This window comes from Macaca mulatta, chromosome 10 (genome assembly GCF_049350105.2).
Source record: "Macaca mulatta isolate MMU2019108-1 chromosome 10, T2T-MMU8v2.0, whole genome shotgun sequence".
Taxonomy (NCBI): domain Eukaryota; kingdom Metazoa; phylum Chordata; class Mammalia; order Primates; family Cercopithecidae; genus Macaca; species Macaca mulatta.
In genome coordinates, this window is record NC_133415.1 from 56,681,122 (window position 1) to 56,694,765 (window position 13,644).

Here is a 13,644-nt window from a genome sequence, read left to right on the forward strand (position 1 = left end):
ATTTCAAGGAATCTAAAAAATTCAGTAAAACTATTCAAGAGGTGAGAGATGTAACAGCCTTCTTAAAAATGAACAAAATTGATCTGATAAAGCTGAAAAACTCATAAAAAGAATTTTGTAATACAATCAGAAATATTAACACCAGATGAGACCAAGCTGAGGGAAGAATCTCAGAGCTCAAAGACCAGTTCTTTGAATTAATTCAGTCAGACAAAACTAACTGAAAAAGATTGTTTTTCATGAATAAAAACTTTAAGAAATATGGGATCATGTGAAGACTCCAAATCTACAACTCATTGGCATCTCTAAAAGAAAGGAAGAGAGAAGAAATAACTTGGAAAACATTTTTTTAGGATACTGTCCAAAATAATTCTCTTTACTTTCCTGGAGAGGTTGAAATTCAAATTCAGAAAATTCAGGGGACCCCTGGGAGATAGTACACAAGATAACCATTCATCCCCAAGACATATCATCATCAGATTCTCCAAGGTCAATGTGAAAGAAAAAATATTAAACACAGCTAGAGACAAGGGGCAGGTCACTTACAAAGGGAACTCCATTAGGCTATCCGCAGACCTTCCAGCAGAAGCCATACAAAGACAAAAGCAATTGGGGGGTCCTATGTTCAGCATTCTCAAAGAAAACAAACTCCGACCAAGAATCTAAGCACACCAAACTAAGCTTCATAAACAAAAGAGAGAAGATATCCTTTCAGACAAGCAAATGCTAAGGGAATTCATTACCACTAAACTTGCCTTAAAAGTGATTCCTAAGGGTATGGTAAGCATGGAAAGGAAAGACTATTACTGGCCACCACAAAAAGTACACTGAAGTACATGGGCTATTTACACTATAATGTAAATACACAATCAAGTTTACATAACAAACAGCTAACAACACAATGTCAGGATCAAATCTGCACATGTCAATATTAACCTCGAAAAAGAATGTGCTAAATACCCACTGAAAAGGCACAGAGTGACAAGTTAAATAAAGAAGGAAGACCCAACTGCATGCTGTCTTCAAGAGACCTATCTCACATGCAAGGACATCCACAGACTCAAAGAAAACAGATGGAGAAAGATCTACCAAGCAAATACAAAACATAAAAGAGCAGAAGTTGCTATTATTTTTTCAGACAAAACAGACTTTAAATTAACAATGATTGAAAAAGACAAGGGGATTTCAAAATAAGGGGTTCAATTCAGTAAGAAGACTTAACTATTCTAAATACTAATTATATGCACCCAATGCTGGAGCACCCAGATTCATAAATCAAGTTCCTAGAGACTTATGAAGAGACTTAGATAACCACACAATTACACTGTGAGACTTGAAAACCCCACTGAAAGTACTGGACAGATCACCAAGGCACAATACCTACAAAGATATTTAGGACCTAAATTTGACACTTAACCAAATGGACCTAATACTCATCTACAGAACACTCCAGCCAGCAAAACCAGAATATACATTCTTCTCACCTGCACGGGACACATACTCTACAATTGACCACCACGCACTTGGCCATAAGGCAACTCTCAATATATTCTAAAGAATCAAAATCATTTGAGAAATGTCTGTTCATATCCTTTGCCCACTTTTTGATGGGGTTGTTTGTTTTTTTCTTGTAAATTTGTTTGAGTTCTTTGTAGGTTCTGGATATTAGCCCTTTGTCAGATGAGTAAATTGCAAAAATTTTCTCCCATTCTGTAGGTTGCCTGTTCACTCTGATGGTAGTTTCTTTTGCTGTGCAGAAGCTCTTTAGTTTAATGAGATCCCATTTGTCAATTTTGGCTTTTGCTGCCGTTGCTTTTGGTGTTTTAGACATGAAGTCTTTGCCCATGCCTATGTCCTGAATGGTACTACCTAGGTTTTCCTCTAGGATTTTTATGGTATTAGGTCTAACATTTAAGTCTCTAATCCATCTTGAATTAATTTTCGTATAGGGAGTAAGGAAAGGATCCAGTTTCAGCTTTCTACTGATGGCTAGCCAATTTTCCCAGCACCATTTATTAAATAGGGAATCCTTTCCCCATTTCTTGTTTCTCTCAGGTTTGTCAAAGATCAGATGGCTGTAGATGTGTGGTATTATTTCTGACATTCATACAGCCAACAGACACATGAAAAAATGCTCATCATCACTGGCCATCAGAGAAATGCAAATCAAAACCACAATGAGATACCATCTCACACCAGTTAGAATGGCGATCATTAAAAAGTCAGGAAACAACAGGTGCTGGAGAGGATGTGGAGAAATAGAAACACTTTTACACTGTTGGTGGGATTGTAAACTAGTTCAACCATTATGGAAAACAGTATGGCGATTCCTCAAGGATCTAGAACTAGATGTACCATATGACCCAGCCATCCCGTTACTGGGTATATACCCAAAGGATTATAAATTATGCTGCTATAAAGACACATGCACACGTATGTTTATTGCAGCACTATTCACAATAGCAAAGACTTGGAATCAACCCAAATGTCCATCAGTGACAGACTGGATTAAGAAAATGTGGCACATATACACCATGGAATACTATGCAGCCATAAAAAAGGATGAGTTTGTGTCCTTTGTAGGGACATGGATGCAGCTGGAAACCATCATTCTTAGCAAACTATTGGAAGAACAGAAAACCAAACACCGCATGTTCTCACTCATAGGTGGGAACTGAACAATGAGATCACTTGGACTCAGGAAGGGGAACATCACACACAGGGGCCTATCATGGGGAGGGGGGAGGGGGGAGGGATTGCATTGGGAGTTATACCTGATGTAAATGACGAGTTGATGGGTGCAGCACACCAACATGGCACAAGTATACATATGTAACAAACCTGCACGTTATGCACATGTACCCTACAACTTAAAGTATAATAATAATAAATAAATTTAAAAAAAAAGAAAAAAAAAAGAATCAAAATCATACCAACCACACTATCTATCGGACCACAGTGCAATAAAAACAGATATCAATACCAAGAAGATCTCTCAAAGCCATACAATTTTGTAAAAAATTAAATAAGCAGCTGCTGGATGACTTTTGGGTAAAGAATAAAATTAAGGCTGGAATCAATAAATTATGTGAAACTAATAGAAACAAAGATACAACGTACCTAAATCACCAAGAAACGGTTTAAAAAAAGTGTTGAAGGGAAAGTTTGTAGCACTAAACACCCACATTGAAAAGTTAGAAAGATATCAAATTAAGAACCTAATGTTGTATCTTTTTATTGTATTTATTTATTTTTGAGACAGGGTCTTGCCCTGTCGCACAGGCTGGAGTGCAGTGGAGCAATCTCAGCTCACTGCAACCTCCATCTCCCAGGTTCAAGCAACTCTCCTGTCTCAGCCTAGTTGAGACTACAGCTGTGTGCCACCATGCCCAACTAATTATTTTATTTTTAGTAGTGACAGGGTTTCACCATATTGGTCAGGCTGGTGTCAAACTCCTGACCTCAGGTGATCCACCCACCTTGGCCTCTCAAAGTGCTGGGATTACAGGCGTGAGCCACTGTGCCAGGCAATATCTGGAGGAAACAGAAATGTAACAGCAAATCAACCCCAAAGCTAGAAGACAAGAAATATCAAAGCTGAACTGAATGAATGGAGATAAAAAAAACTGTACAAAAAACTTATTTCTGAAAGAATAAATAAGATTGATAGACAGCTAGTTAAAGAAAAAAAGATGATCTACCTAAACACGATAAAAAGTGATAAAGGAAATATTATCACTGATGCCACAGAAATACATGAAACCATTAGAGACTATTATGAATACCTTTATGCACACAAACTAGAAAACACAAAAGAAATGGATAAATACCTGGAAACATGTAAACTCCCAAGACTGAATCAGGAAGAAATTAAAACCCTGAATAGACCAATACTGACTTCTGAAATTGAATCAATAATAAAAACTTTACCAGAAAATGCTCTGGATCAGATAGATTCTCAGCCAAATTCTACCTGACATATAAAGAAGAGTTGGAAGTTCTACTGAAACTATTCCAAAAAAAGGAGGAGGAGAGACTTCTTCCTAACTCATTCTATGAGGCCAGCACCATTCTGACACCAAAACCTAGCACATATGGGGGGGGGAAAAAAGGCAAATTGATCTGGGCGTGATGGTTCACGCCTGTAATCCCAGCACATTGGGAGGCAGAGGTGGGCAGATCACCTGAGGTCACGAGTTCGAGACCAGTCTGGCTAACAAGGTGAAACTCCGTTTCTACTAAAAATACAAAAAATTAGCTAAGCATGGTGGCACAGGGCTGTAGTTCCAGCTAATCGGGAGGCTGAGACAGGAGAATCCCTTGAACACAGGAGGCGGAGGTTACAGTGAGCCGAGATCACGCCATTGCACTCCAGCCTGGGCAACAAGAGTGAAGCTCCATCTCAAAAAAAAAAAAAATATATATATATATATATACACACACACACACACACACACAAATATATAAATACATATTTATATATTTATACATACATTTATATTTATTTATATATATTTATATTATTTATATTTATTATATGTATGTATCAAACCGAACCCAGCAACACATCCAAAAAGCTAATCCCCATGATCAGGTAGGCTTTATTCCTGGGATGCATGGTTAAACACCCTAAAAAACTAGGCATCAAAGGTAGGTACCTCAAGATAAAAACAGCCATCTATAACAAACCCACAGTCAAGATCATACTGAAAGGGCAAAAGCTTGAAATATTCCTTTTGAGAATCAGAACAAAACAAGGATACCCTCTCTCACTATTCCTATTAAACAAAATACTGGAAGTCCCAGTCAAAGCAATCAGCCAGGGGAAAGAAATAAAAGGCATCCAAATAAGAAGAGTGGAAGTCAAATGGTTTCATTTCACAAATGATATAACTCTATACTTAGAAAAGCCCACAGTCTCTGCCCAAAGGCTCCTAGATCTGAAAAAGAACTTCAGTAAAATTTCAGCATACAAAATGAATGTATGAAAATTAGTAACATTTCTATACACCAATAACATCCAATTGAAAATACAATTCTATTCACAATAGCCACCAAATGAATAAAATACCTGGAAACACAGCTAACCAGGGAGGCAAATGATCTCTACAATGACAATTACGAACCACTGTTAACAAAAAAATTAGAGATGACAAAAACAAATAGAAAAACATTCCATGCTCATGGATAGGAAGAATCAATACTGCTAAAATGGCCACACTACCAAAAGAAATTTACTTTTGAATTCAATGTTATTCCTATCAAACTACCAACAACATGTTTTACAGAACTTGAATACTCAAAGCTATTTTATGCAAAGGAACAAAGCTGGAGTCATCATACTACCCAACTTCAAACTATACTACAAGCCTACAATATCTAAAAGAGCATGGGTACAGGTACAAAAATAGATACATAGACCAAAGGAACAGGCTAGAAAACCCAAAAATAAAGCCACACATCTAAAACCATCTGATTTTTCACAAAGCCAACAATAATAAACAATAAGGAAAGGACTCTCTGCCAGGCACGGTGGCTCATGCCTGTAATCCCAGCACTTTGGGAGGCCAAGGCAGGCAGATCACCTGAGGTCAGGAGTTTGAGACCAGCCTGGCCAATATGGTAAAACCCCATCTATACTAAAATTACAGAAATTAGCCGTGCGTGGTGGAGGGTGCAATCTCAGCAACTCTGGAGGCTGAGGCAGGAGAATCACTTGAACCTGGAAGGCGGACGTTGCAGTGAGCTGAGATGATACCATTGCACTCTAGCCTGGGCAATAAGAGTCAAATACCATCTTAAAAAAAAAAGGGAAGGAAGGAAAAGACTCTCTATTCAATAAATAGTGCTGGCATAACTGGCTAGTCATATGCAGAAGATTGAAACTGAAACACTTCATTTATACCATATAGAAAAATTAACTCAAGATGGATTAAAGATTTAAATATAAAACCTAAAAGTATAAAAACCTTAGAAGAAAATCTAGGAAATACCATGCTGTACATTGGCCCTGGCAAAGACTTCAAGACTCTAAAAGCAACTGAACAACAAGAAGTTGACAAATGAGACCGGATGAAGCTAAAGAGCTTCAGCACAGCAAGAGAAACTACCAACAGAGTAAACACACAACCAACAGAATAAGAAAAACAAAAAAAACAAAAAACTTGCAAACTACGTTTTTCAGCAAAGGTTTAATATGTACAATCTATTAAAGAAATTGTAATTCACCAAGCAAAAAAACAAACCTTATTAAAAATGAAAGAAGAACAAGAACATACATTTCTCAAAAGAAGATATACATGCATCCAACAAGCATACTAAAATGCTCAATATCACCAATCATTAGAAAAATGCAAATTGAAACTATGAGATACCATCTCACACCAGTCACAGCAGCCACATTAAAAAGGCAAAGAATAGTAGATGCTGCTGAGTAGTGAAGAGAAAGCTTATGCACTGCTAGAGGGAATGTAAATTTTTCTAGCCACTGTGGAAAGTACTCCGGAGATTTCTCAAAGAATTTAAAACCAAACTACCATTTGACCCAGCAATTCCATTATTGGTATATACCCCCAAAATAGAAATCATTCAACTGTAAAGACACATGCATGCTTATGTTAATCACAGATCACAGTACTATTACAACACTATTTACAAGAGTACACAGTACTATTCATAATAGCAAAGACATGGAATCATCTGATGTCCTTCAATAAATAAATGGATTTTACAAATGTGGTGTGTGTGTGTGTGTGTGTATACATAATTTCACTGTATATATACACAGAATGTAATATAGATATGTTATTACACAATAATGTAAATACACAATCGTATTTCATTGTGTATACATACCATTATACACACACACACACACACACACACACACACACACACACAATGAAATAGTATTCAGCCATAAAAAGATAAAATTCTGTCCTTTGCAGCAACAGGGATGAACCTGGAGGACACTGTGTTAAGTAAAATAATCCAGGCATGAAAAAAATATACTGCACATTCTCACTAATATATAGAATCTAGAAAGTTGATCTCATGGGATTAGAGAGTAGAATGGTGGTTACTAGAAGCTAGCGTGTGTAAAAGAGCGCAAAATGAGGAGAAAATGGTCAATGGGCAGTAAGTTACAGTTAATAGGAGGAAAATATTATAGTGCACAGTAAGGTGACCATGGTGAACAGTTTTGTATTGAATATTTCAAATGGCTAGAAAAGAGAATTTTGAATGTTCTCACCACAAAGAAATAATAAATGAGATGTTGGATATGCTAAATCCCCTAATTTGATTATTACATATATAAACACATATCTAAAGCTCACATTGTACCCCATCTACATATAAAAGTATTGTGTCAATTAAAAACAAAATTAAAGGCTGGGCGTGGTGGCTCATGCCTGTATAAATCCCAGCACTTTAGGAGGCTGAGGTGGGCTGATCACGTGAGGTCGGGAGTTCAAGAAAGCCTTGCCAACATGGTGAAACCCCGTCTCTACTAAAAATACAAAAATTAGCTGAGCATGGTGGCGGGCGCCTGTAATCCCAGCTACCCAGGAGGCTGAGGCATGAGAATTGCTTGAACCCAGGAGGTGGAGGTTGCAGCGAGCCATGATCACACCAGTGCATTCCAATCTGGGCAACAGAGTGAGACTCCGTCTCAAAAGAAAAGAATTTAAAAGGAAAAATGAGGTCATGAGCTAAACATCTGCCGCCCAAATTGTATGGAAAGGTATATGAATAAAGATAATCACGACTCACCAGAAGAGAAACCTGTAAGAAAAAACTTCAGTAGCAATTAGTACTGTGGTAGGAAACCTACACGGTAATGGAGGAATTGCTGAAGCCTGAGAGTGGACAAGTGTGAGAGTTAAAATCTCCAGGGAGGCCAGTCTTAGTTCCTCCTTCTCACTTTTGAGAGTTTTATCTTCAGAAGCCTTACCAGATTCTTATAGTAGAGAGAAAAATCTCTTGTTTCTGGCATAGGGAAAGGAAATGCACCCATTCTAAAAGCCACCTAGAACATTCTGTTCTTCTTACCAAGCTCTGTCATCAGAAAACTATTTTAGCAAAGCCTAACCTACTGGGGTTTTGTCAGAGTTTATATGACTCAGTTAAGGGAAACACCCATCACCAGACTGCTCTAGTCTTCAGTGGGGAAGAAGAGAAATATTCAACTTCAGACCACCTGACCCCTTCATGTGAGAGAAGAAACATGTGCAACTCCCATCCCTGCAGCCTCCCTGTTAAATCTAAGGGGTGGGAAATGTGAAGCATTTTTTAAGATGACGAGACAGAGGCACAGACTCAGTAAAAGACACAGAACTCAGTGGCTGGAATGGAGATGTCCTTCTGTTCTCAATAAATGCATCAGGACAAATTGACGGGAGCGGAAGTAATAAGCAACCTAGGTTTCCTCCCTGTATCTCATGTTCTGTGTCATAGACGTGTCCTCTGGAGGATGGAGCACTTCTCTTATGTAGCTCTGAAAGAAGTAACATTTTTCTGACTTCCAAAATGCTTTTGATCTAGTTCAATTCAGAAAACAAAAATTCACTAAGGAACATATTTGAAAAACCACTACAAATCACCTGTAGAGAACCCATAGAAACACATTAGGAAATGTGATATTGTGTTGTGCACGTTTTGAAGGCTGGATTATTTGGGAGGTATATTTTGTTGACAAGTTCTGAGAACATACAATCCATTAGGCAGAAGCTGCATAGAAAAATGAGCTTTCACATTAAAAAGTTTGGAACCCAGATGGTACAATAAAAGTTTAGAAATTGTACACTCTGTGGATGTGTTGATGTTTTATATTATTTGATGTGGAAATGAGTGAAGAGGCTAGATTATCCAGAATGTATATGAGATAATCAGAGTTAACCAAGGTAAAATTAAAATGATCATGGTAATTATTTAGAGCACTAAAGAACAAACATTGATAATGCGAGATCTGTTGTTTTTTCCTAGATACATGAAATACATTTCTTGTTATTAAGATGAACATACTTTAAGCATAATGCTTCTGTTACACTTAAAAATACCTTTCTTCAGTCAGGCACGGTGGCTTACGCCTGTAATCCCAGCACTTTGGAAGGCTGAGATCGTGCCACTGCACTCCACCCTGGGCAACAGAGCAAGACTCCATCTCAAAAACAAAATACAAAAACCCTTTTTCCCCAACCTGTCTTTGGACTTTTAACCAACATCTCTTACCTTTTCTTCAACATCTTCACATTCCTTCATGATCAGAAATCGAAGCCCCATGACCTCATCAGCGGTAACTCGGCCTTCATTCATGTAGTGATGTTCCTCACTGTGGTGGATGCTTGGCCTCCAGATATGCTTGAATCACTGCACTTAGGGAATGAGTTCAAATGTAAGTCCTTGTCTAAACAGAGTGAGGATGGGCCTGTGTGTCTGTTAACACCTGTCTCCTGAGTGTACACCAGGCCGGCACCATCAGCCCCAGCAACTGCTGTTTGGCAAGGCTTCAACACAAATTCACAGTAACATTAGCAGCGTTAATTTTTTTTCCGGTCTGTCACTTTGTCTTTCATTTATAACATAATATTCTTTGCTGTGGCTTCTGCTAATGTGACCCAGACCAACCTACTTAAGGTCAGCAAATACTGTTCACTTTCTCCCATGAAGTCCTTCAGGAGAAAAGTATTCTTTACTCTGACATTATCCAGGGATGTCTTCATTATAGGAATGACACTGCATTCAATTGCACACATGGTGATCCTTTTCTCCAGGCATCAGAGGCGATCTCCTCACCTTCACAGCATCAGCATCTCTCCACCACCCTTCCCAGAGAAAAGGGCCACTCAGACCATCCCGCTGTTAGTGAGCTACTTTCTCGTCATAAGCTGGGTGGACCTCACCATCTCATCTTCTTCAACCCTGCTGTGGACGCGTAACCCAGTCATCCTGAGTGTGCAGAACCTTGTGGGCAATGTCTATGCCACTGTTGTTCCACCAGTACAAATCAGCTCTGATAAAAAGATAGATGACATTCTCCAAAATATGCGAAGTGCTATAAAGCTTTAACAAGTTGGTGACGGAAAACATTTCTAAAAAATAGTCTTCTCCTACAGTTAAATTGTTCAAGTAGCCCTGGAGTTCCTTTTATCTTATTTAATAAAATGCACGGAATCACACTTCTATTGTATTTATATGCTTTCAAAACTGATGCATCCAAGGACCATGTAATTTAATTCCAAAGTCTACCATGGGTTGACATTTCTATATCAAGTTTCTTTCATTTTTATTTTCATTTTGATAGCAGAAAATGTTTCTCCTAAAGTATTCCTTTTTTTTTTTTTTTGAGACAGTGTTTCTGAGGCTGGAGGGCAGTGGTGCAATCTCAGCTCACTGCAACCTCCACCTGCTGGGTTCAAGGGATTCTCCTGCCTTAGCTTCCTGAGCAGCTGGGATTACAGGCATGCACCACAACGTCCAGCTAATTTTTGTATTTTTAGTAGAGATGGGATTTCACCATGTTGGTCAGGCTGGTCTTGAACTCCCGACCTCGTGATCCGCCCGCCTCAGCCTCCCAAAGTGCTGGGATCACCATATTGGCCAGGCTGGTCTCGAACTTCTGACCTCCTGATCCACACACCTTGGCCTCCCAAAGAGCTGGGATTACAGGCGTAAGCCACTGCACCCGGCCCCTTATCTATAGTTAATAATGCTTCAATAAACATAAGAGTGAAAATATCTCTTCTATCTCTTCAAGATAGTGATTTTATGTTCTTTGGATATTTACTTAGACGTGAGATTGCTGAATCACATGATAGTTTTATTTTTAATTATCTGGTGAAACTCCATGCCATTTTCCATAATGACTTCACCAATTTACATTCCCAGTGACAATGTACAAGGGTCTCTCTTCTCTATATTCTTGATAACACTTGCTTTCTTTTGAATTTTTGATAAATATCACCTTAATATGTGTTTGAATGCTAACTCATTGTGGTTTTGATTTGCAGTTTTCTCAGAATTACTAATGGCTTCTTTAAAAAAAAAAAACTAGCTTTCTGGCCACTTTTTAAAACAATGTGTTACTTTTCATTGTTATTTTTATTTGGGGGGCTTCAGTTGTATGAGTCTCTTGCAGATTTTGAACACTAATACTTTATCTGATATTTGCCACACAGGTATTTTTCTCCAATTCTGTACATAGCCTTTTAATGTCACTGACAGTCTTTTGCTTTGCAGTAGAAACTTTTTAGTTTGATGTAGTCCCACTTTTTTTCCTGTGCTTTTGGTGTAACATACAAAAAAAAGAAAAAAAAAAAAAACTATTGCTAGGATCAATGCCAAAGAATTTTGCTTAGTGTTGTCTTCTGGAAGATTTATGGTTTTCAAGTCCAATGTTTAAGTCTTTAATATATTTTAAATTAATTTTAAGTATGCTGTAAAGGTTGGGTGCAATCTGTTTTTGCATATGGATATCCCATTCTCCCATCATCATTTATTGAAGAGTTTATTCTTTCACCATTGTCTGTTTATATGCCTTTGTTGAAAATGTATTGACTGTATACAGATGGATATATATATATATCTGAGCTCTCTATTCTGTTCCATTGGCTTATGTTTTTGTGTTTATGCCAATATTTTGCAGTTTTGATGACTACAGCTTTGCTATATAGCTTGAAATTAGGTAGCATACTGCTTCTCGCTTTGTTCCTCTTGCTCAAAATTGCTTTATTTGAGGTCTTTTATAATTCCATACAAACTGTGGATTTTTAAAAAATTTTTGTTGAAAATGCTATATACACCAATTTCAGTAGTACGAATGCTTTTTTTTTTTTTTCTTGGTCTTGCTTTTTTGAGATGGAGTCTCACTCGGTCACCAGGCTGGAGTGCAGTGACGCAATCTCAGCTCACTGCAACCTCCGCCTCCTAGGCTCAAGCGATTCTCATGCTTCAGCCTCCTGAGTAGCTGGTAGTACAGGCATGTGCCACCACACTACCTAATTTTTGTATTTTTAGCAGAGACAGAGTTTCACCATTTTGGCCAGGATGGTCTCGATCTCCTGACCTCATGATCCACCCGCCTCAGTCTCCTAAAGTGCTGGCATTACAGGCGTGAGCCACTGTGCCTGACCAGTATGAATGTTTTAATACTAATTTTTCTAATCCATGAACACTAAGTATTTTTAAATTTGTCTTGTCTATAATTGTCTCCACTAATAGTTTACAGTTTTTGTTGTACAAATCTTTTACCTTCTTTATTTCTAAGTGTTAGGTTGGTGCGAATGTAATTGTGGTTTTTGCCATTAACAACCTAATACTTTATTATTTTAGACGTTGTGGCAAATGTAACTGTCTTCTTGATTTTTCCAAGATACTTGTTGTTGGGGTATAAAAATGCAATTGATTTTTTGTGCATTGATATAGTATCCTGCAAACCTACCAACTTCGTTTACTAGTTCCAAAATTTTTTCATGTAATGATGAGCACACTGGCCTGTATTTATACATTGATAGTTTTTATTAACATATCACAGTGCCTAAAAGTGTGTTCTGTTGTATTTTTGTTGTGACAAATTCTATGGCATCTTTTAGTCCTAATCTTTTTTTTAAATGCTTTTGTTTGGTATTTGATAATAATGTGTCTATGGTTACTTTTCAATTGTGCAACAATTTATCTCCATGCCAAGTCAAACTTTCTAATGAAGTTAATAGTTTTATGTACATTTAGTTATTGTAAATCAAAACAGTAAATTTTTATGACAGTTTTAAAGTTCCTAAGATTGAGAATATGTCATTTTTTCACTGCCCATGAATCTGTGGGATCCTTATTTTAAACAATTATATATGAGGTATATATATATATTATATATATAGTCTTAGAATCTTGCCTAATATATTGCATGCACTAAGCAAGCATTAGTAAAATTATTCATCAAATTATCATCTTCATACCATTCTTCAAGTGGCATACTGTTTGTTCTAATTAAAAACTATGTTTCTGTCTTATGTAAGTATCAACAAAAATTAGAAGGTCTACTTGGTCTGCCCTCTTGAGAAAATCCAAAGTTAACTGGGAGTTTTACTAATTTCCTTTAGATTTAGTACCTTATTTCCTTATTTCCTCACATAATAAATGTAAACATTAAGGACAACATCATATTTAAATGATCTGTCCTACAACAGACAGACTTTGGGTCATTCATTGATTGGGCTGAAGCCTCACTGTATATTAATTCTGATTTTTTCATGTTAACAGCCTAGAAAATCTATTACACATGTAATGTTATAAATTAGAAATTAATATCTTGGATGTACAAATTATGAAAGTAAACAGAAAAGTATAATGTAAAATAAATATTTATATATTATGAATTGTTACCCAAGTAAAGCAAAAGCATTCATTTAAAATATTTTCACAAAGAAAAGTCCAGGGAAAAATAATCTATATAAAACGTTCTACCAATATTCAATAAATAATTAATACTAATTCTTCAGCAGAAAATACTTCCAAAAAATGAAAAAGAGGGAACATTTTCCAATTCATTCTAGAGGCCAGTATTACTGTAATACTAAGGCCAGACACAAGAATAAACAGAAGGTCTGTGGGCAAATGTGCCATATTCACGTAGACACATACAGCCTCAGA

At 37.1% G+C, this 13,644-nt stretch overlaps 1 pseudogene; it reads left to right on the forward strand.

The window, feature by feature from the left end:
• Positions 9,166–10,068, forward strand: MACMULV1R-PS1032 (vomeronasal 1 receptor macMulV1R-ps1032 pseudogene; annotated as a pseudogene).